We start from the raw sequence: 23,693 nt of genomic DNA, 5'->3' as shown, positions 1-23,693 counted from the left end.
TTGCTTCTTTACCCAATAGTTGTTTTATTGTTTAGATAGTAAAAAGGTAATTAAAAAGGTAAGTGAGAGTCTGTCTGTGTATGTCTGTTTGTGTGTGTTTCTGTGTGTCTGTAAGTGTGTGTGTTTGTATGTCTGTGTGTCTGTGAGTGTCTGCTTCTATGTCTGTTTGTGTGTGTTTCTGAGTGTGTGTTTGTATGTCTGTGTGTGACTGTATCTGTCTGTGTGTGTATGTCTGTGAGTGTGTGTGTGTCTGTGACGGTGTATGTCTGTGTGTGTTTCTGTGTGTGTGTCTGCAAGTGTGTATGTTTGTATGTCTGTGTGTATGTGTATGTCTGTGAATGTGTGTGTGTCTGTGAGTGTGTTTCTATGTATGTTTGTGTGTGTTTGTATGTCTGTGTGACTGTATCTGTCTGTGTGTGTATGTCTGTGCGTGTGTGTGTCTGTGAGTGTGTGTGTATGTCTGTGTGTGTTTCTGTGTGTGTGTCTGCAAGTGTGTATGTTTGTATGTCTGTGTCTGTGTGTGTATGTCTGTGAATGAGTGTGTGTCTGTGAGTGTGTGTTTCTGTCTGTTTTTGTGTTTCTGAGTGTGTGTTTGTATGTCTGTGTGTGACTGTATCTATCTGTGTGTGTATGTCTGTGAGTGTGTGTGTGTGTCTGTGAGTGTGTGTGTATGTCTGTGTGTGTTTCTGTGTGTGTCTGCAAGTGTGTATGTTTGTATGTCTGTGTGTGTGTATGTCTGTGAATGTGTGTGTGTCTGTGAGTGTGTGTTTCTATGTCTGTTTGTGTGTGTGTGTGTGACTGTATCTGTCTGTGTGTATGTCTGTGAGTGTGTGAGTCTGTGAGTGTGTGTGTATGTCTGTGTGTGTTTCTGTGTGTGTCTGCAAGTGTGTATGTTTGTATGTCTGTGTCTGTGTATGTATGTCTGTGAATGAGTGTGTGTCTGTGAGTGTGTGTTTCTATGTCTGTGTGTTTCTGAGTGTGTTTGTATGTGTGACTGTATCTGTCTGTGTGTGTATGTCTGTGAGTGTGTGTGTGTGTGTGTGTCTGTGAGTGTGTGTGTTTCTGTGTGTGTCTGCAAGTGTGTATGTTTGTATGTCTGTGTGTGTATGTCTGTGAATGTGTGTGTGTCTGTGAGTGTGTGTTTCTATGTCTGTTTGTGTGTGTTTGTATGTCTGTGTGTGACTGTATCTGTCTGTGTGTATGTCTGTGAGTGTGTGTGTGTCTGTGAGTGTGTGTGTGTGTATGTCTGTGTGTGTTTCTGTGTGTGTGTCTGCAAGTGTGTATGTTTGTATGTCTGTGTGTGTGTATGTCTGTGAATGTGTGTGTGTGTGTCTGTGAGTGTGTGTTTCTATGTCTGTTTGTGTGTGTTTCTGAGTGTGTGTTTGTATGTCTGTGTGTGAGTGTATCTCTCTGTGTGTGTATGTCTGTGAGTGTGTGTTTCTATGTCTGTCTGTGAGAGTATCTGTCTGTGTATATGAGTGTGTTTGTATGTCTGTCTGTGTCTGTAAGTGTGTGGGTTTGAATGTCTGTGTGTATGTATATTTATATCCCTGTGTGTATGAGTGTATTTGTCTGTGCATGTGTGTATGTATGTTTGCATGTCTGTGTGTGTGTTTTGTGTATGTGTATGTATGTCAGTATGCCTGTGTGTATGAGTGTATCTATCTGTGCATGTGTTACGACTGTGTGTGTATGTTTCTGTGTGTGTATGATTGCATGTCTGTGTGTGTATGTTTTGTGTGTGTGTACGTATGTCAGTATGCCTGTGTGTATGAGTGTATCTATCTATGCATGTGTTACGGCTGTGTATGTTTCTGTGTGTATGTTTGCATGTCTGTGTGTGTATGTTTTGTGTGTGTGTATGTATGTCAGTATGCCTGTGTGTATCTGTCTGTGCATGTATGTATGTTTTCATCTCTCTGTGTGTATATATTGTATATATATTTACACACACAGATACTTAGTAGTAATGAAACGCAGGAAAACTATTACATATCTAATATCTTATTGATGACAATATTACAGATGCACTGTGATGATAATTATCCTAAATCATACGGCCCAGATGACACATGGCGCAGAGATTACTTTGCATCCGCTTTGTATATGGTAGTCGCTATCTCTTCCAGGAAAGCCCACTAATCATGCATGCTGTAAATTGTGAGGCTAGGGGGTTTGCTGATGCATGTCCGAGAGTACAAATGTAATGAATAGCAAGAGTCATCTATTAGCAGGGCTCTTACTGACAAACAGGCGCATCTGTACCTCTTAAACATCTACATTACATCTCTCAAATAATTCATTTCAGGTCCAGCTTTAATGCTAAGAGGGGGCTTTTAGGGGAGACGGCAGGAACGCACCGCAGAGACCCTGGAACCAAAACCTTCATCCACATCATGCTATAGTGTAAACTGAACTAATCTGTACCGAGGATGTACTCTCAGCACAGCGGCCATGCTTATCTATAAAACATCAGCTGAGTGGAAGAGCTGAAGATTGCTCTACACAGAGAGAGGTGGGAGATGCCAACGTCTCACAAATATACCGGTGCCATCTGATGGTCCTGGCACCTATGGACAGCATGTAATGGCATCGGTCTGGAGGAGCCATTCTACCTATAATGTAGAGAAAGAGCCGAGCCGGCTGCTGCACATTACATCATAATTGCCTTTCAGAGGCGTAATCTACGACAACATCAGCATAAAGCAGAATGTAGCATGCAATAAATATACAGCCCGGCCATACATCACTCTCCACACTCCAGTACGGAGGATTTAATGATGCTGTGAGCAGGAAATCTGTCTTCACCACCAGCACAGGGGGGCTTGCTAATAGTCACAGATCTAGGTGATGTTTAATAAGCGTTCACTGTGCCAGGCCGTATTCTGGGGGCTCGCTGCAGTAATCCCCAAAACAGGGACCCCCAGCTTTACTCTGTGGTAGTGGAGGCACCGAAGACCATGCACCAGCCAATGTAAGATTGGAGGGGAAGCAGCTTCCTGCAACATGTATAGCCCAATGTGTGTACATAAGCCGCTCTCTGGAGGGGATCAGGACCAGAGGCTCATACACAGCAGTCATTCTGGAAGACGCACGCTATACTGAGAGATGGGAGCATAGAGTAGGCAGGATGGATGGAGAGATAGATAGATAGATAGATAGATAGATAGATAGATAGATAGATAGATAGATAGATAGATAGATAGATAGATAGATAGATATGGGATAGATTAGATAGATAGATAGATAGATAGATAGATAGATAGATAGATAGATAGATAGATAGATAGATAGATAATAGATAGATAGATAGATATGGGATAGATTAGATAGATAGATAGATAGATAGATATAGATAGATAGTGGATAGATAGATATGGGATAGATAGATAGATAGATAGATAGATAGATAGATAGATATGGGATAGATTAGATAGATAGATAGATAGATAGATAGATAGATAGATAGATAGATAGATAGATAGATATAGATAGATAGTGGATAGATAGATATGGGATAGATAGATAGATAGATAGATAGATAGATAGATAGATAGATAATGGATAGATAGATAGATAGATAGATATGGGATAGATTAGATAGATAGATAGATAGATAGATAGATAGATAGATATAGATAGATAGTAGATAGATAGATAGATAGATAGATAGATAGATAGATAGATAGATAGATAGATAGATAGATATGGGATAGATTAGATAGATAGATAGATAGATAGATAGATAGATAGATAGATAGATAGATAGATAGATAGATATAGATAGATAGTGGATAGATAGATAGATAGATAGATAGATAGATAGATAGATAGATAGATAGATAGATAATGGATAGATAGATAGATAGATAGATAGATAGATAGATAAATAGATAGATAGATATAGACAGCTAGATAGATAGACAGATAGACAGATAGATAGATAGATAGATAGATAGATAGATAGATAGATAGATAATGCATGGATAGATAGATAGATAGATAGATAGATAGATAGATAGATAGATAGATAATGGATAGATAGATAGATAGATAGTTTGATAGACAGATAGATAATGGATAGATAGATATATAGATAATAGATAGATAGATAGACAGATAATAGATATAGATAGATGATAGATTATAATAGACAGATAGATAGATAGTAGATGATAGATAGATAGATAGATAGATAGATGATAGATAGATAATAGACAGATAGATAGGTAGATAATAGATAGATATGGGATAGATAATAGATACAGTAGATCTTGATTTTCATGCACTGCATATTCTGCAGTAATCTACAGTACAATAAAAGTAAAAGTTTTCAAAATTCCATTTTCACGTTGCAGTAAAATATCAGCAGATAAATGAAATCTTGGTGCGAATTTCAAATCTGCGGCATACTCTTGTGTGGATTTCCATTTCGAATGTTACCCTATACAATGCTTTATAAAAAATCCACAAGGAAAAGTATTACTTGTGGATCCTGACTATGGATTTGTTGCAGATTTGTGTCAAGTCTGAAAGGAGAATTTTCAGGAATGTGTGAACATGGTCTTGGAGGTCCTGCAGACGCGCGTGGGTTTGTCCTGTGTGGATGGCCATGCACATCTCTCCGCAGAGCAGGGTACAGACATGCGAGACTCCTTGTGCTGAAGGATTACAATATGACACGTCTGTCCCTGATGGTAAATTATTATATTAGATGCAATATTTGGAAGTCACAGGAGGGGTGTCCCTGTACCACTCATATGCCCCGTGTGTACTAGGCAATGTACTTTACATATATCGCAGTATCCTGCCCTAAGGGGACATGGAAGTCAGAGATGCCCTCTGGGTTATATGTGTATACTATGTAATCCCGCCATAATACAAGTGAATGTATGTGTTTTATAGCACTACTAGGCTTATCTTATTGAGGCACAATGTGGCGGTATTATGTGACAGCTTTGTTAGCTCATATATATTGGTGGTGCACATGCACTGGTACAATCCTCCAGGCAGTCAGAATTTATAGAGCTACTACAGACCAGAAGACAGCAGAGTGGATAGCCAGTGAAAGTGCCCACTGGAGAGAGCAGCCCCCCACCAATGTACCCCTGAGATGGGCACTGAAACCCCACACATGCAGTCTGTCCCTATGTGGGATAGCCAGGGAAGTGCTGTACCCACTGCGGAGAGCAGCCCCCCACCAATGTACCCCTGAGATGGGCACTGAGACCCCACACATGCAGTCTGTCCCTATGTGGGATAGCCAGGGAAGTGCTGTACCCACTGGAGAGCGCAGCCCCCCACCAATGTACCCCTGAGATGGGCACTGAGACCCCACACATGCAGTCTGTCCCTATGTGGGATAGCCAGGGAAGTGCTGTACCCACTGGAGAGCGCAGCCCCCCACCAATGTACCCCTGAGATGGGCACCAAGACCCCACACATGCAGTCTGTCCTTATGTGGGATAGCCAGGGAAGTGCTGTACCCACTGCAGAGAGCAGCCCCCACCAATGTACCCCTGAGATGGGCACTGAGACCCCACACATGCAGTCTGTCCTTATGTGGGATAGCCAGGGAAGTGCTGTACCCACTGGAGAGTGCAGCCCCCCACCAATGTACCCCTGAGATGGGCACCAAGACCCCACACATGCAGTCTGTCCTTATGTGGGATAGCCAGGGAAGTGCTGTACCCACTGCAGAGAGCAGCCCCCCACCAATGTACCCCTGAGATGGGCACCGAGACCTCACACATGCAGTCTGTCCTTATGTGGGATAGCCAGGGAAGTGCTGTACCCACTGCAGAGAGCAGCCCCCCACCAATGTACCCCTGAGATGGGCACCGAGACCCCACACATGCAGTCTGTCCCTATGTGGGATAGCCAGGGAAGTGCTGTACCCACTGCAGAGAGCAGCCCCCACCAATGTACCCCTGAGATGGGCACTGAGACCCCACACATGCAGTCTGTCCCTATGTGGGATAGCCAGGGAAGTGCTGTACCCACTGGAGAGCGCAGCCCCCCACCAATGTACCCCTGAGATGGGCACCAAGACCCCACACATGCAGTCTGTCCTTATGTGGGATAGCCAGGGAAGTGCTGTACCCACTGCAGAGAGCAGCCCCCACCAATGTACCCCTGAGATGGGCACTGAGACCCCACACATGCAGTCTGTCCTTATGTGGGATAGCCAGGGAAGTGCTATACCCACTGCAGAGAGCAGCCCCCCACCAATGTACCCCTGAGATGGGCACTGAGACCCCACACATGCAGTCTGTCCCTATGTGGGATAGCCAGGGAAGTGCTGTACCCACTGCAGAGAGCAGCCCCCACCAATGTACCCCTGAGATGGGCACCGAGACCTCACACATGCAGTCTGTCCTTATGTGGGATAGCCAGGGAAGTGCTGTACCCACTGCAGAGAGCAGCCCCCACCAATGTACCCCTGAGATGGGCACTGAGACCCCACACATGCAGTCTGTCCTTATGTGGGATAGCCAGGGAAGTGCTGTACCCACTGCAGAGAGCAGCCCCCACCAATGTACCCCTGAGATGGGCACTGAGACCCCACACATGCAGTCTGTCCCTATGTGGGATAGCCAGGGAAGTGCTGTACCCACTGCAGAGAGCAGCCCCCACCAATGTACCCCTGAGATGGGCACTGAGACCTCACACATGCAGTCTGTCCCTATGTGGGATAGCCAGGGAAGTGCTGTATGCACTGCAGAGAGCAGCCCCCCACCAATGTACCCCTGAGATGGGCACTGAGACCTCACACATGCAGTCTGTCCCTATGTGGGATAGCCAGGGAAGTGCTGTACACACTGCAGAGAGCAGCCCCCCACCAATGTACCCCTGAGATGGGCACTGAGACCACACAGAAGCAGTGCGTCCCTATGTGGGATAGCCAGGGAAGTGCTGTACCCACTGCAGAGAGCAGCCCCCCACTAATGTACCCCTGAGATGGGCACTGAGACCCCACACAAGCAGTGCGTCCCTATGTGAGATAGCCAGGGAAGTGTTCCTCTATGTAATGTTCCATCTCCTTGCGGTGTGATTGCCTGGCACTGATGCAGACCCTGCAGTGGGGCGCGGGCATTCCATCTGAAGGACATTAGGGACAGTAGTAGCTGGTATCTCTCTGTCACCTGTCCACCATTCAGCTGCTATGGAGCCTGTGAGATGGAGGGGCTCAGTGCCAGCTCCCATCCCCAGAGGAGCCCACCTCCACGGCCCTGCACTCACAGGATCTCTCCTTGACCAGACTAGCAGCCATTCTCTCCCCACTCCCCTTGGACAAGGAGCTGGTCTAAGCATTATTTCTCTTCCAGCAGGAGAACAAGCAGCATTAACCCTTTCCTGCTCTTCTATAATCCACTAGGCAACAAGCACTGCCTGCAGTGAAAAGGAGCATTCCTTAACCTGGGCAACCTGCAGTGCATGGATCCAGTCCTGGGCAACCGGCAGTGCATGGATCAAGTCCTGGGCAACCTGCAGTGCATGGATCCAGTCCTGGGCAACCTGCAGTGCATGGATCCAGTCCTGGGCAACCTGCAGTGCATGGATCCAGTCCTGGGCAACCTGCAGTGCATGGATCCAGTCCTGGGCAACCGGCAGTGCATGGATCCAGTCCTGGACAACCTGCAGTGCATGGATCCAGTCCTGGGCAACCGGCAGTGCATGGATCCAGTCCTGGGCAACCTGCAGTGCACGGATCCAGTCCTTAACCCTTTCACTCCACTGGGCAACCTGCAGTGCATGGATCCAGTCCTGGGCAACCTGCAGTGCATGGATCCAGTCCTGGGCAACCTGCAGTGCATGGATCCAGTCCTTAACCCTTTCACTCTCTTGGGCAACCTGCAGTGCATGGATCCAGTCCTTAACCATTTCACTCCCCTGGGCAACCTGCAGTGCATGGGTCCAGTCCTTAACCCTTTCATTCCACTGGGCAACCTGCACTACAAGGAGTCAGTCCTTAACCCTTTCACTCCCGTGGGCAGCCTACCATACATGGATTCAGTTCTTAACCCTTTGACTCCCCTGGGCAAACTGCAGTACATGAATTCAGTCCTTAACCCTTTCACTGCACTGGGCAACCTGCAGTATATGCATTGTCTTTAACCCTTTCACTCCACTGGGCAACCCGCAGTACATGAATTAAGTCCTTAACCCTTTCACTCCCCTGGGCAACCTGCAGTATATGAGTTCAGTCCTTAACCCTTTCCCTCTCTGGACAATGAGCATTCCTTTCCTTTTCCTACCATAAACTGCTAGGCAATGAGTGGCATTAACCCTTTTCTCTTCCTATCCTAGGCTGCAAGCATTGCCTGTGTTATCCAAACTGTGCTTTTAACTCTTACTGTGCCTGTCCCCCTGCTATGGAAACCCTTTCCTAGCATTAGTATTCCTCTATTTTCTCTTCCTATATAGACATATATATAATTGAACAAGTGTGTGTGGGTGTGTGTGTATGTATATATATATATATATATATATATATATATATATATATATATATATATATATATATATATATGTATATGTATATATATATATATATATATATATATATATATATATATATATATATATATATATATATGTATATCTGTTGGATGGCAGCCTATATATCCCAGCTCCCTATCCACCCAAGTTATCCCGTCGTACCCTGATCATTTACTTCCATGCTATATCCCCTATATCATTGGTTCCCCTTAGCATATAGAGACAGTTAGCTTTTCCAAGTGGGAGATTTGGCCATGTGTATGTGTTGTGTGGGGTAAAAGGTAATATAATAGATGAAGAACGTATTAGAACAGTGAATAATATTAGTGTAGTGATTTCATATTGATAATTAGTGCAATTAAGAAACTTGTGTTATTTTATTGGGTGCATAGCGTAAGGGATCCGGGATGTTACTACAAGGAAAAGGGATGCCAGACGAGGGGCACAAGGTTACCCTTTGGGACCCCTCTATATCGGTGATGTGATGTATGAACCCTCATGTGTCTTGTTCTGATTATTTTCGTTACAATCTAATTTTGTGCAGAGTAATCAGACTTTCTCCATGGGGCCCCATGATTTGTCTGCACACAGGCATGGGCATATGTGGTGCTGTGTTACAGTAGAGCACTATGCCAGTCTTCTCAGATCTCCTGTAATACCGCAATACCCCAGTGCCCAGGAAAGCTAATCCACTGCCGTTACAGGGATCCCTCCACCACCCCTAGCCAGGTGCACGGAGTCGCCAGGGCAACGTGCAGGTGCATCTGCCCCCTGGCACAGCGAGTGCCTACCTATATACAGACCGTGCCAGAGCTGCTGTGCCCCTCCTGCCCCCAGTCCCTCCTTACCTGGGAGATGAGCTTGTGCTTTCAGTGCAGCCGCATTGACACTGCAGATGGTCCCTTCCCCAACATCACAATCCACTAATATTCCAAGAGATCGCTCCAGATCCGCGCGGTGCCCGGCAGCAGGTAGATCCTCTGCAGCAGCCTATGGGGTGGGCGCACACCTCGCTATCTGCATGTATGGAGGAAGGAGAGATCCAGCCTCTTCTCGCTGCCTCCTCTCGGCTCTGCTCTCGGTGTGGGGGGAGAGATAGATCCAGTCAGTGAGCACCGGCTTCCCAAATACCCGGCAGGGACCGGCGACCCCCCAGTGCCCTCTCCGCTACAGCAGCTGCTGGCTCCTGCCACCTACAATGACAGCCCCATACATTCCCTGGACGGTCCTCCCTGGCCGGCTTCTTCTAGATGCATGCACATGAAAGTTTGCCGGCTGTCTGTGTGAGTGCAGCCTGGATGGATGTATGTGCTCTAGTGCACAGAGACACCAGCAATGCCTACAACTTCCAGCTGCCTGGCTTGTGCTAGAGTCCTCCCTCCTCCTTACTCACCAGTGACATCTAGGATCTGCAGTCTGATTGGGCTAATTGTACATTTTTATTGCCAGCACAGAGCCAGCATCTCAGAAAGAAGACACATATGCTTGCCTTTATTCTCTGCTATGCAGAAGAGCTGGGAGATCTGGACATATTTACTGGCATTGTGCATGCATATCATACTCCATGGCTGGGTCACATAATGATGCCACCAAAGGATGGCAAAACATGGCATGGAGTCAGTACCAGCTGCAGCAGCCCAAAGCCTTTCTCACCCAGCCAAGTCCACTATCTCCATGCACTCTTATATACATGATAGATATATATATATATATATATATATATATATATATATATATATACTGTCCTGTGCTGAAGCATGCGTTACTAGGCATTACTGTACCTTCCATTGTGCAGTATGTCAGTTCCCCTAATTTACAAGTTGTCATCATCAGGACCCATAATTGTAAATTAACGCCTCTATACAGTGCCCTAAGTAGCCAAATCAATGAATCCAGTGGATGCAAAGAAACCCTCAACTTTGGATCTGGCACATTGTCACATGTGCATGTTTGGCCATTTTCTCTCTCCCACATACCTGATAGACTCCTGGTCTTCTAAAAGCTATTGATTGGTCGAGATTGATTCCTAGAAGAGATGGAAGATGCCACAAAAGCTCATTGACTTAAAGGGCGTTTTCAATTTAAAAAAATATCTGACATCAGGTGCAATTTGCTTTCAGTCCCATTCACACGTTGAGTATTTGGTCAGTATTTTACCTCAATATTTGGTCAGTTTTTTTACCTCAGTATTTGGTCAGTATTTTACCTCAGTATTTGGTCAGTAGGTTACCTCAGTATTTTGTCAGTATTTTACCTTAGTATTTGGTCAGTTTTTTACCTCAGTATTTGTAAGCCAAAACCAGGAGTGGGTGATAAATACAGAAGTGGTGCACATGTTTCTATTATACTTTTCCTCTGATTGTTCCTCTCCTGATTTTGGCTTACAAATACTGAGGTAAAAAAACTGACCAAATACTGACCGAGTGCATGTGGCCTGAAAATAAAAACAAACCAAGTCTTAGTCACCCTCCACTGGTCCAGCCATGAGTCTCCGTTGCTGCGTCTTGTGTATGTTATTGTCTGCTGATGTCCCATTGGCAGCACTGTAACCAAAAACTGAATCTCAGCGCCTTGTGTCATCACCTCGGGCAGAGCCGCCAAGCTCAGTTGTTGGCTATGGCACTGCAGATAATACCAGACATCAAGAACAATGGCAGAAACTCTGCACTGGACCCACAGAGGATGATTACAGCACAGTTTGGGTGGTTTTTTTTTTTTAAACAAAGTGCAGCTGGGGGGACAAGGGTCTGCCGAAAATGAAAAACTCCTTTTTTTTATGCTCTTTAATTTTCTCCTCACCACTTTTTTATTTTATTTTATTTATTTTTTGTAGCCTTAGCCCTATGAGGACTTGTTTTTGAGGGCGGAGTTGACATACAATGACCTGAAAAACAAGAAAAAAATTCCAAGTGGTCTAAAATGGTGACAAAAATGCGATTACACTATTACATTTTTGGGTTTTGTTTTTACAAAATAAAATGACCTGGCAATATGATTCTCCAGGTCAGTCTGTGTGTGGCAATATGAAACTTATTAGGTTTTATACATATATTGTTGGTTAAAAATGTACTGAAATTTGTCAAAACTAAACCCCAAACTTATATTTGGATCGTCATGTTGTAAAACACAAAACTTTTCTTTCTCTGTCTATGGACCTGCAGTGGGGTTTGTTTTTGTGCACTGAGTTGTAATTATTATATATACCCTTTTGGTCTTCATATGATTGCTTGGCCGCTTGATATTTGGGAAACGGCAACAATCAAAAAACAACAATTCTGGGGTTTCAATATATATATATTTTTTTTTTAATCGTGAAAAGGGGGTGATTTAAACTCTTATTTTTAAAATGTTTTTTTTGTATCTTTTTTTTTTTACATTTTTACTTTACGTTTTAGTACTTTTATTGATGCTCTCCTATGTAGACAAGCCAGGGTTGGGCTACATACAAGGGCTAAAGTGCCAGTCATGGGGGCCTTCAGCAGGCTCCCAAACAACATGGTAACTCATCAATTACCCACGAACACGTCGCAGTGGGAAACATAGGAGCCGGTGCGCAAGTGCATTGGTAAGTAGGCCGTTTAAGTTCTCTTGTCAATGGCTGACAATGGCATAAAAATGTTAATTAGCAGCAAGTGGAAGCAATTGGAAATGGAACTACCTCCAGTCGCTGCTGTTACAGGCAGATGGCAGCTGTGTAACCCAGCTGGCATCTACCTATAATAGAGCAGGCTCTGCCCTTGAGCCAGCTCCATTCACCCCACGCATGACCTATAGTGAAAAGTTACATCATAGGTTATTAAGGGGTTAAAGTACACTGGTCATTTGGATTAAAATTCAATATAAATGCACAATCCTATATACAAGATGAAAATGATGCTATTTTTACAAGTTATTCTTATGCACTGGAAATACTTCTATTTTTCTAAAGACCAAGATTTTTTGCTGGCTGAGCAGTCAGCAATATTGCAGTGCCTAGAAAAGTTAGTACTTTGTTATTACAGCAAGTCATATCCACAATGCATTGCATAATATTAATGCAACGGGTAACACTAAATTGAATGAGTGCAACAGTAACCCAGCTTTCCCACAGCACTGCAGCAGCAAGACATGAGTGCCAAATAAGAAATGTTACAACTAGAACAGAAAGCTTTGGGAAAGCTGCAATGGATGAGTGCTCAATTATTAATAAGATAACCAGGACACAAAGCAGAGGGACTATTTCACGCAGTTAGTAGCTCATTTCATTACAAAAGCTTGATTTTAATAAATCTGAGATGCATAAAATGGCCAAAAAAGACAATGCTTTGGATAAACCCAACACTGCTTGTTTGGAGGAGACATGTCTGGCTTCAATTTATAGAATTTAGGAATTTATCTTCCACAAGCAGATTGGGTCATTATTAAAGCCGTCTGTGCACAGTGTAACTGATGAGAGTCATCCATGTATACTATTCCAGATAGGGTTTTTTTATATTCTACTTAAATGAAAAAAATGTATACAGTGCTCAGCATAAATAGGTATACCCCCTTTGAAAAGTAAGACTTTTGTCATTATCTCACTGAACACTAGAGCAGTTTCCAAAATGTTCACAATATTGAGTTAGTTGAATTTTTTTTAAACCATATCATGAAAGTAAGGTTATTAATATACCGTATTTTCCGGCGTATAAGACGACTGGGCGTATAAGACGACCCCCCAACTTTACCAGTTAAAATATAAAATCTTCTTAAAAGTCGGGGGTCTTCTTATACACCCTATGTCGTCTTATAGGGCCGGTGAATATGTGCCTTTTGGGGGGGGGGGGGGGGAGTGATCCTGATGACGAGGGGGCGTCTCACAGGAAAGTGAGTATCCCCCATTACCTTATCGTAGCGGTGCAGCGTGGGGGTCTCAGTGCTGGGAGTGGCGGCGGCGGCTGCTGTGCTCTGGTGCGGCGGCTGCTGTGCTCTGGTGCGGCGGCTGCTGTGCTCTGGTGCGGCGGCTCCTCTTCTGTGTGGGGCCTCTGTGCTGTGCGGTGGCGGTGGCGGCGGCGTATCTTTATCCAGTTGGGGCTCCTCCGGCATCTCCTTAGCCCTGGAGGCCCCGCCGCAACTCCATGAGTGCAATGCAGCGGCCATTTTCCCGGAGGCAGCTCAATAGGTGCGATGCGGTGGCCTCCGGGAAAATGGCCGCTGCTCAGATTCAGATCTCGTCCCGAAATCTCGGGACACGAGATCTGAATCTGAGCAGCGGCCATTTTCCCGGAGGCCACCACATTGCACCGATGGAGTTGCGGCGGGGCCTCCAGGGCTAAGGAGATGCCGGAGGAGCCCCAACTGGATAAAGATACGCCGCTGCCGCCGCCACCTCACAGCACAGAGGCCCCACACAGAAGAGGAGCCGCCGCACCAGAACACAGCAGCCGCCGCCGCTCCCAGCACTGACACCCCCACGCTGCACCGCTAGGATAAGGTAATGGGGATTACTCACTTTCCTGTGAGACGCCCCCTCGTCATCAGGATCACTCCCCCTCCCCACCCACCATATACACCGGCGTACAAGTCGATTCCCGGCGTATAAGACGACCCCCGACTTTTAAGAAGATTTTCGGGGGTTAAAAAGTCGTCTTATACGCCGGAAAATACGGTAACTATTTTAGTTTTACTCAAATTAGTTGATGCAAAAAATTGTGCGCATCTCATCAAAAACAACTACATGCATCTAGTATTTTGTACGACCTCCATGATTTTCAAGGACAGCATCAAGTCGTCTAAGCATGGAATGAACAAGTTGGTGACTTATTGCAACATCTATTTTTTTCCATTCTTCAAGATTGACCTCTTTTAGAGACTTGCATGCTGGATGGAGCATAATGCTCAAATCTCTCAGAATTTCCCATAGGTGTTTAATTGGGTTACGATCAAGAGACATAGTTGACTGCTTAATCACTTTCACCTTGTTCATCTTAAGAAATGCATCAATGGCTTTAGATGTGTGTTTTGGATCATCATCATGTCGGAAAAATGCACGTCTACCAAGGGCACATGTGATGGTAGCATCTTCTCTTTCAATATAGAGCAGTACATCTGTGAATTTATGATACCATCAATGAAATGTGTCTACTGACACCAGCAGTAATGATATAACCCCACAAATGGACACTGCCTCCACCATGTTTCACTATAGGCACCATTCATTTTTTGTAATTTCTTACCTTTGCAACGCCATAGTGTTTGGAAGATATGAGTTCCAAAAAGATTTATCTTCTTCTAATCATGCCATAGTATAAAGTCCAGTATTATTGAAATCCACCGCACTCCCTGTGTGGAATATCTTAGAAACAAAAGGATTTTTTTGAAATTTGCTAATTTATTCAAGTGAAAAACAGAAAATCAAATGTGACAGATCAAATAGTAGGCAGTATAAGCGACTGAGTGATTGACGTTTCGACCCTCCCGGGTCTTACTCTAAAGTCGCACTGTGAATACAAAACAGTATAAACAAGATCTTTAGTTACATAATATACAGAAATTACAAGACAACACATACAAAACAATATATACAGTATAAAAAGTATGTTTAGACTTACAATATTATACCCCAATAGACTATGTTATGAGGCTAAGTTATAGCATGGGGTCTGTCAAACGGGAGTCAGTCACGTGACATTGTGTCTACGAGTGCGTCTGTAGTAAAAAGTATAGTTGTTACCTTAATCCAGGATTTATGAGTGGCTCTTATGGTAATGAGGATGTTATCCCTGTAGTGTCAAGGGGCTGGGGAGAATGATAGTAATGTTAGTAGCCTGTGATGGATAGGCAGTTACATAGAGGCCTGTTGTGAAATTGGATTCTGGGCTCCCCCGGTGGCCACTGGTGGAATTGAACTTGTGTGCATCATCCTCTCTGTTCACCTGTTCCCATCAGGATGTGGGAGTCTCTATATAACCTTGCTCCTCTGTCAGTTTCATGCCGGTCAACAATGTAATCAGAAGCCTTTCTTTGCATGTTCCTGCTACTAGACAACTCCCAGCTAAGTTGAACTTTCGTCCTTGTTTGTTTTTGCATTTTGTTCCAGTTCACAGCTGCTGTTTCGTTACTGTGTCTGGAAAGCTCTTGTGATCTGAAATTGCCACTCTGGTGTTATGAGTTAATACTAGAGTCTTAAAGTAATTTCTGGATGGTGTTTTGATAGGGTTTTCAGCTGACCATGAAAGTGCCCTTTCTGTCTTCCTGCTATCTAGTAAGCGGACCTCGATTTTGCTAAACCTATTTTCATACTACGTTTGTCATTTCATCTAAAATCACCGCCAATATATGTGGGGGCCTCTGTCTGCCTTTTGGGGAAATTTCTCTAGAGGTGAGCCAGGACTGTATTTTCCTCTGCTAGGATTAGTTAGTCCTCCGGCTGGCGCTGGGCGTCTAGGGATAAAACGTAGGCACGCTACCCGGCCACTGTTAATTGTGCGGCAGGTTTAGTTCATGGTCAGTTTAGATTCCATCTTCCAAGAGCTAGTTCTTATATATGCTGGGCTATGTTCTCTCGCCATTGAGAATCATGACAGAGGCCCAACATACGTCCAAAAGTAATAGTGATTTACCAGGTACAGTTTTTTTGATACCAGGTATGGCCTGATAGTTGATTTTTCTCTGAGTATGACCTGTAATACCATATACATGAGTGTCAGTGAAAGGTAGTTAATAGTGGCACCCTGGTGTATCCAGAATGAATAATCACCTTGCTGAGGAATAGCAGCGGTGCATCAGCGTCTTGCTGTTGTTTGTATATGCGATTCAAATAGAATGTGCTCAGCTTACATTATCTACATTATCTGTTTTAAGAAGCTGATCTGTATGTGCCTGGTTATGCATGTAATATACTGATTACCGCACTTTGGTGATCCCCTCAGGGTACTAAGCCTACATATCCACCAGCAAGACGCAGATGCGCCGCTGTTACCCCTCTTCAAGGTAAAAACTCACCTTACCTCCCTGAGGACACTGCCCAATACCAACAGCATGGCTAACCAATTATCTATAACATTGCAGGCTTTATCCAGAACTGGCAAATCCATTAAACCACATACAACTTACCAGCAATTTAAGGCTGATACATTGGCACCTGCAAAAAAGGTATTTTCTCCCCTCTAGCAACCTCTGGACACCACTAACATATATAGTTATCGCCCCTTACCATCGTAATTATACATTCCAGGTTGTCTCCAGTGACATACCAACTTTCTATTTGAATCGCATATACAAACAAGAGCAAGACGCTGATGCACCGCTGCTATTCCTCAGCAAGGTGATTATTCATTCTGGATACACCAGGGTGCCACTATTAACTACCTTTCGCTGACACTCATGTATATGGTATTACAGGTCATACTCAGAGAAAAATCAACTATCAGGCCATACCTGGTATCAAAAAGACTGTACCTGGTAAATCACTATTACTTTTGGACGTATGTTGGGCCTCTATGTAACTGCCTATCCATCACAGGCTACTAACATTACTATCATTCTCCCCAGCCCCTTGACACTACAGGGATAACATCCTCATTACCATAAGAGCCACTCATAAATCCTGGATTAAGGTAACAACTATACTTTTTACTACAGAAGCACTCGTAGACACAATGTCACGTGACTGATTCCCGTTTGACAGACCCCATGCTATAACTTAGCCTCATAACATAGTCTATTGGGGTATAATATTGTAAGTCTAAACATACTTTTTATACTGTATATATTGTTTTGTATGTGTTGTCTTGTAATTTCTGTATATTATGTAACTAAAGATCTTGTTTATACTGTTTTGTATTCACAGTGCGACTTTAGAGTAAGACCCGGGAGGGTCGAAACGTCAATCACTCAGTCGCTTATACTGCCTACTATTTGATCTGTCACATTTGATTTTCTGTTTTTCACTTGAATAAATTAGCAAATTTCAAAAAAATCTTTTTGTTTCTAAGATATTCCACACAGGGAGTGCGGTGGATTTCAATAATACTGATACTAGACCTTACGGTCTGTCTCACCAGCACCCCGATCTAAATTTTAGAGTGCAGGCCAAATTATATTTACATTTATAGTATAAAGTCCAAGTAGTCTTCATATTTTTCATCATGGGCTCTGGAAAATTCTAGGTGGACTTTTTTGTGAATGGGCTGTAGGAGAGGTTTCATATGTGGACGACACCTATGTCATTCCTTTGCAGTGTACGCTGTATTATATTATACAAAATGCCCCACTTTGGCTTTGTTCTTCTTTAGCTAAGTAGTAAAAAATAGTAGTAAAGCCTTACTATATGAAAAATGGCATAAATATGAATAAGGGCCAAGCAGGAATGAGACCCCAACTAATGGAAACCCAGCCACAGGGAGTTAAATTAGTGTAATTTCCAGGTCAAATAAAAGAGATGCCACACCATTATTGGCACAGAGTGGAAAAACATGTGCCTATACGTTGCATGCATTCAAACATATACTCCAGTTCATCTCTTAAGGTTTTTATTTAGCTAACTGCTGTAAATGTGCATATCAATTTTCTTCAACCCTTCTCCTGTTTAGTTATTAACTTCCGTAGTTGGCATGGACATCTCTGCGAGATGGCTGCATTCCCATCTTTGTTAATTTTTTGCATCACTTTTGCTACAGTATTCTGACTGATAAGTAAAGCTTTGCTGATCTTTTTTGTATTCACTTTTCTTGTGTAAAGAAATTATTTTCTTTATCAGGTCTTGTGACATTTCTCTTCCATGTGGGACTATTGCTGACAGCATGAAATGGGAAGGTTTTTTATGTAAGGACCTTTTAATAATCAACTGTCCGCTGGACAACTGATTAATAAAGAATCAGACTTCCCTGTGGTTGAAGTCTTGTTAAATTCCTGTTAATTAGAATTTTGAAGCATGAACTTTAGCTTTGCACCTTAGACTTCCATTGGGGTGTACTCATTTTCGCAGCAGGGTCTTGAATTAATTTCTTAGGAAAATTACTATTTTTAGTGTGGTGTACCAAATCTTTTTGCAAACAAACAGTCGACCACATTTGGTGAAGTATTTTGTAGCATGGTATCCCTTACAAAATGTTAATTCTAAAAGCAAATATAAGAATTTCTGACAAATCTGTTGAGGTGCATTTATTTAGGCTGAATCTAGATATTGAAACTGCAACACCAAGAAGGAAAAAGTAAAAAAGTTGTGGGATTACAAAAATCAATGGATACATTTTTAACATGCTAATGATGAAAAGGAAGAAACATTTAAAAGCATCTTGACTTATTCAATATAGAGTATGAGTGCCACGTGCAGGATTTCATTAGTTTACACAGCTTTCATGCTATCATTGAGATTATTAATAGTTGTCAGAGGAATGTTCTGCCATGCTGAGTGCAATTGAATTTGCAAATCAAGATCTCCTGTTCATAGCTCCTTTAGCAATTGCCAACCAGTAATGTCCTAGGTGTGCTCAAAGGGAGACAAGTCTGGAAATGCTGGAGGGCGTGGTAGTATACAGTGCTAAGGAGACTGACTAGAAGAAAAGAGTAGTTTTTATGTGTTTTTGTAGAGTACTGTTGAAGTGCGATAATCTGAGTGTACTATGTCCTCTGTGGGGTTAGCTCTAGTGGTGAGTCTTCTATTGCTCTGAAAATACAGTTGTGTGAAAAAGTGTTTGACCCCTTCCTGATTTCCTATTCTTTTGCACGTTTGTCACACTTAAATGTCCCAGATCACCAAATAAATTTAAATATTAGACAAATACAAGCTGACACAAGTAAACACAAAATGAAGTTTTTGAATGAATGTGTGTATTATTAAGGGAAAAAGAAATCCAAATCTACAGGGCTTTGTGTGAAAAAGTGATTGCCCCTAATGCTAATTACTGGATGGGCCACCCTTAGCAGCAACAACTGCAATCAAATGTTTGCGATAACTGGCAATGAGTCTTTTACAGCGCTGTGGAATAATTTTTTCCCACTCATCTTTGCAGAATTGTTGGAGGTTACCAGGCATAAACCACCTTTTTAAGGTCTTTAAAGTCTTTATTGTGTTTTTCTTAAGCCGTTCAGTGGTGGACTTGCTGGTGTGTTTTGGATCATTGCCCTGTTGCATAACCCAAGTGCATTTCAGCTTGAGTAAACAGATTGCCGGACATTCTCCTTCAGGATTTTTTGGCAGACAACAGAAATCATGGTTCCGTTTACCACAGCAAGTCTTCCAGGTCTTGAAGCTGCAAAACAGCCTCAGACCATCACATTACCACCACCATATTTGACTGTTGGTATGATGTTCCTTTTCTGTAATGCCTTGTTACTTCTGTACCAGATGTAATGGACATACACCTTCCAAAAAGTTCAAGTTTAGTCTCGCCAGTCCATAGTGTATTCTTCCAAAAGTCTTGGGGATCATCAAGATGTTTTCTGGTAAAAATGAGATGACCCTTTATGTTCTTATTGCTCAGAAGTGGTTTTCATCTTAGAACTCTGCCATGCAGGCCATTTTTGCCCAGTCTCTTATGGTGGAGTCATGAACACTGACCATAACTGAGGCAAGTGAGGCCTGCAGTTCTTTGGATATTCTTGGGGGTCTTTTGTGACCTCTTGGATAAGTTGTCGCTGCACTCTTGGGGTAATTTTGGTCAGCAGGCCGCTCCTGCGAAGGTTCACCACTGTTCCATGTTTTTGCCATTTGTAATGACTTTATAACCTATTTCAGACTGACAGATCTGACAAATCTGAATTTGTTTCTCATTTGTTCCAAAATTTCTTTGGAACGCAGCATGATGTCTAACTTTTGAGGACATTTTGGCCTACTCCACTTCGTCAGGCAGATCCTATTTAAGTGATTTCTTTATTGAGAACAGGTGTGGCAGTAATCAGGCCTGCGTGTGGCTTGGGAATTTGAACTCAGCTTCCCAAAGATGTGATAAACCACAGTTAATTTATGTATTTTTTTGGGTGGGGTGGGGGCAATCACTTTTTCACACCGGGCCCTGTAGGCTTGGATTTCATTCTCCCTTAAAAACTGCATTTTCTGTTTTCTTGTCTTATCTTTCTGTAATAATTACATATGTTTGATGATCTGAAACATTTAAGTTTGACAAACATGCAAAAGAATAGGAAATCTGGTAGGGGGCAAATACTTTTTCACATAAATGTATGTCAGCCTGTAGGGAACAAGGAAAGGATGAGCAGTGCTGAGCTCAAACACAGGGAAGTATATGTTTGGGTCTGGTCAGGGTTGTGATACATTTAATATGGCCTGTTTGCCTGAATGTCTGAATTGATACTTCAGTTGTTTGTTATTTAATACATAATAGAGACGCACCAGGAATGGATAGGGTGCTGGGCTGTTCGTCAGCAGAGTCCTGTAAAGTGTGGTAGGGCATTTGATGTTCAGGGTCTATAGAAGCAGGAGTAAAGCTCTTTGGTGGAAAGGGTAAAAGCCTTGAGGTCAGAGTCTGGACATGTAGGAGTAACACAGTCCTAGAAAGTAGGGCTTAAGATAGGGAAAGAGGGCTCTACAGGGTACAATCACTTTATATTTACTTGGAATTGAAAAACAGGTTTAGGACTGTGTGCAGCAGCACAGTCCTGGACATGATCCCTATAGAGAGACTGTGGAGAGAGCAAAGACCTTAGATAAACTGTTAAACCATAATTCACTGTTTTATTTCTTATATTATGCAAAACATTAGACATAAATATGATGTATTATTAGATGTAAATTTCATTCAAAAGCATTTTGTTACCATGGCAACATTAATAATGGAATATAATCACACTCTTCCTGGTATGCTGAAAAATAAAATGATGAATTCACTCCAATGTTGAAATTTCTGAAAAAAAATAAATATATATTTATTATTATTATTATTATTATTTATTGTTATAGCGCCATTTATTCCATTACAAGTATTTATATTGTGGTGTGACTGGTGGTCGCGTGGTTAATGGGAGGTATGTATCACAGGGATGGATGCTCCCTGTGATGGAACCCGGAGTATTTTGTCTTTAGTGCACGTGAGCACTAAAGATTTCATTTAGTGCACCTGGGTGTGCACCATGCACCAGCTATGAGAGATGGGAGGGTCTGGCTACCCATATACCTCACCTCTGAGTGGGGGTGCTAACTGTACCCTTTTTCCCTGCAGGAGGTTGAGGACCTGCAGTGATGTCATGATCATGTGACCAATGCATGTGATGTTACCTCACCTGTAGGTGTTGTTACTGGCTACCTAAAGGAGGTGTGTTTAGCTGCACATGGTAGTGAGTGTTTGGGAGTCTGTCAGTGTGGACAGATTTCCATGTGTCCAGGCTGGACACTACAGAGTGGTCTGTGTATTGGGAGGAGAAGCCTTTCTGTGTCCGTGGCTTCAGATAGAGCCTGAGCGCTGGACATTGCACAGCCTGAGTGCCCACAGGCCTGAGAGAGCAGAGCTCTTCTATGGACATTAATGCTGTGTCGGCCTGATGTACGGACTGTTTACCTTTTTGTTGCTGCCTTGATGGTTTATGGAGCAAATAAACCCACATGGACATTGAAGAGAATGTGCCTCCTGTTTCCTCCTACGCATCTGAGTGAGTACAATCCTTACAATATATATATATATATATATATATATATATATATATATATATATATATATATACACTCACCGGCCACTTTATTAGGTACACCATGCTAGTAACGGGTTGGACCCCCTTTTGCCTTCAGAACTGCCTCAATTCTTCGTGGCATAGATTCAACAAGGTGCTGGAAGCATTCCTCAGAGATTTTGGTCCATATTGACATGATGGCATCACACAGTTGCCGCAGATTTGTCGGCTGCACATCCCAAAGATGCTCCATACAAGGCAGGATGGATCCATGCTTTCATGTTGTTTACGCCAAATTCTGACCCTACCATCCGAATGTCGCAGCAGAAATCGAGACTCATCAGACCAAGCAACGTTTTTCCAATCTTCTACTGTCCAATTTCGATGAGCTTGTACAAATTGTAGCCTCAGTTTCCTGTACTTAGCTGAAAGGAGTGGTACCCGGTGTGGTCTTCTGCTGCTGTAGCCCATCTGCCTCAAAGTTCGACGCACTGTGCATTCAGAGATGCTCTTAGGCCTACCTTGGTTGTAACGGGTGGCGATTTGAGTCACTGTTGCCTTTCTATCAGCTCGAACCAGTCTTCCCATTCTCCTCTGACCTCTGGCATCAACAAGGCATTTCCGCCCACAGAACTGCCGCTCACTGGATTTTTTTTCTTTTTCGGACCATTCTCTGTAAACCCTAGAGATGGTTGTGCGTGAAAATCCCAGTAGATCAGCAGTTTCTGAAATACTCAGACCAGCCCTTCTGGCACCAACAACCATGCCACGTTCAAAGGCACTCAAATCACCTTCCTTTCCCATACTGATGCTCGGTTTGAACTGCAGGAGATTGTCTTGACCATGTCTACATGCCTAAATGCACTGAGTTGCCGCCATGTGATTGGCTGATTAGAAATTAAGTGTTAACAAGAAGTTGGACAGGTGTACCTAATAAAGTGGCCAGTGAGTGTATATATATATATATATATATATATATATATATATATATATGCCCCCTGCAGCAGACACAGCTTATTGTATGGTGGAAATTCATCAATTCATGATTCTTCAGTGTGTAGAGATGTGTGTGACTTTTTACCAGATTGTAATAATTAGGGGACCTTAATATTTCAAAAGTTTGACCATTAAGGTCACTTTCTCTCCGTGCCATACCTCATACAGTCAAAGATGTGTGCAAGATTTGGTCAAGCTGGATTTGTTACTGTTATGGGCATCGCTAGGCACTAACATGTACATTCATGCTCAAATATATACACACTGTGGCACACATTTATGCACAAAGTTACAGGACACGGTCTTCAAATCAAGGAACATGTTACTGGCGATGAAGACATGGCTCGTACATAGCCTGGTCTTTTCTGTGGTAACATATGCATGCAAAATCTGGATAATAAAGAAACAAGACAGAAAAACAATAAATGCCTTGAGAGACCTCGAGAAGGATGTTACAATACCATGGATGAAGAACAAACAAATCAATTTGGAACAAATCAAGCCAGACATGTCACTCAAAACAAAGATCACCAAACTAAAACTTGCCTAATTAAGACACATCATATGAAGACAGCAATCATGGGAGAAGGACATAATGATTGGAAGAATAGAAG

At 43.0% G+C, this 23,693-nt stretch overlaps 1 protein-coding gene and 1 long non-coding RNA gene across 3 annotated transcripts in view; one reads left to right on the top strand and one right to left on the bottom strand.

Moving 5' to 3' along the window:
- Positions 1–9,915, bottom strand: part of PLXNA4 (plexin A4) — a 1,056,784-nt gene extending 1,046,869 nt beyond the window's left edge. Inside the window, exon 1 of one of the 2 annotated variants that reach the window (XM_077264448.1) lies at positions 9,351–9,915. The gene's annotated coding sequence lies outside the window, so the exon portion shown is untranslated. The remainder of the gene's footprint in view (positions 1–9,350) is intronic. The other variant, XM_077264450.1, reaches the window with a different exon arrangement.
- A 6,967-nt stretch (positions 9,916–16,882) lies between these two features.
- On the top strand, positions 16,883–17,406 carry LOC143773625 (uncharacterized). The gene is made up of 3 exons (XR_013215261.1): positions 16,883–16,923; positions 17,014–17,078; positions 17,312–17,406. It is a non-coding gene; the product is annotated as an uncharacterized LOC143773625 (long non-coding RNA).
- Positions 17,407–23,693: the final 6,287 nt, after the last annotated feature.

Source organism: Ranitomeya variabilis, chromosome 5 (assembly GCF_051348905.1).
Source record: "Ranitomeya variabilis isolate aRanVar5 chromosome 5, aRanVar5.hap1, whole genome shotgun sequence".
Classification (NCBI taxonomy): domain Eukaryota; kingdom Metazoa; phylum Chordata; class Amphibia; order Anura; family Dendrobatidae; genus Ranitomeya; species Ranitomeya variabilis.
This window is presented reverse-complemented; position numbering and strand designations above follow the sequence as displayed.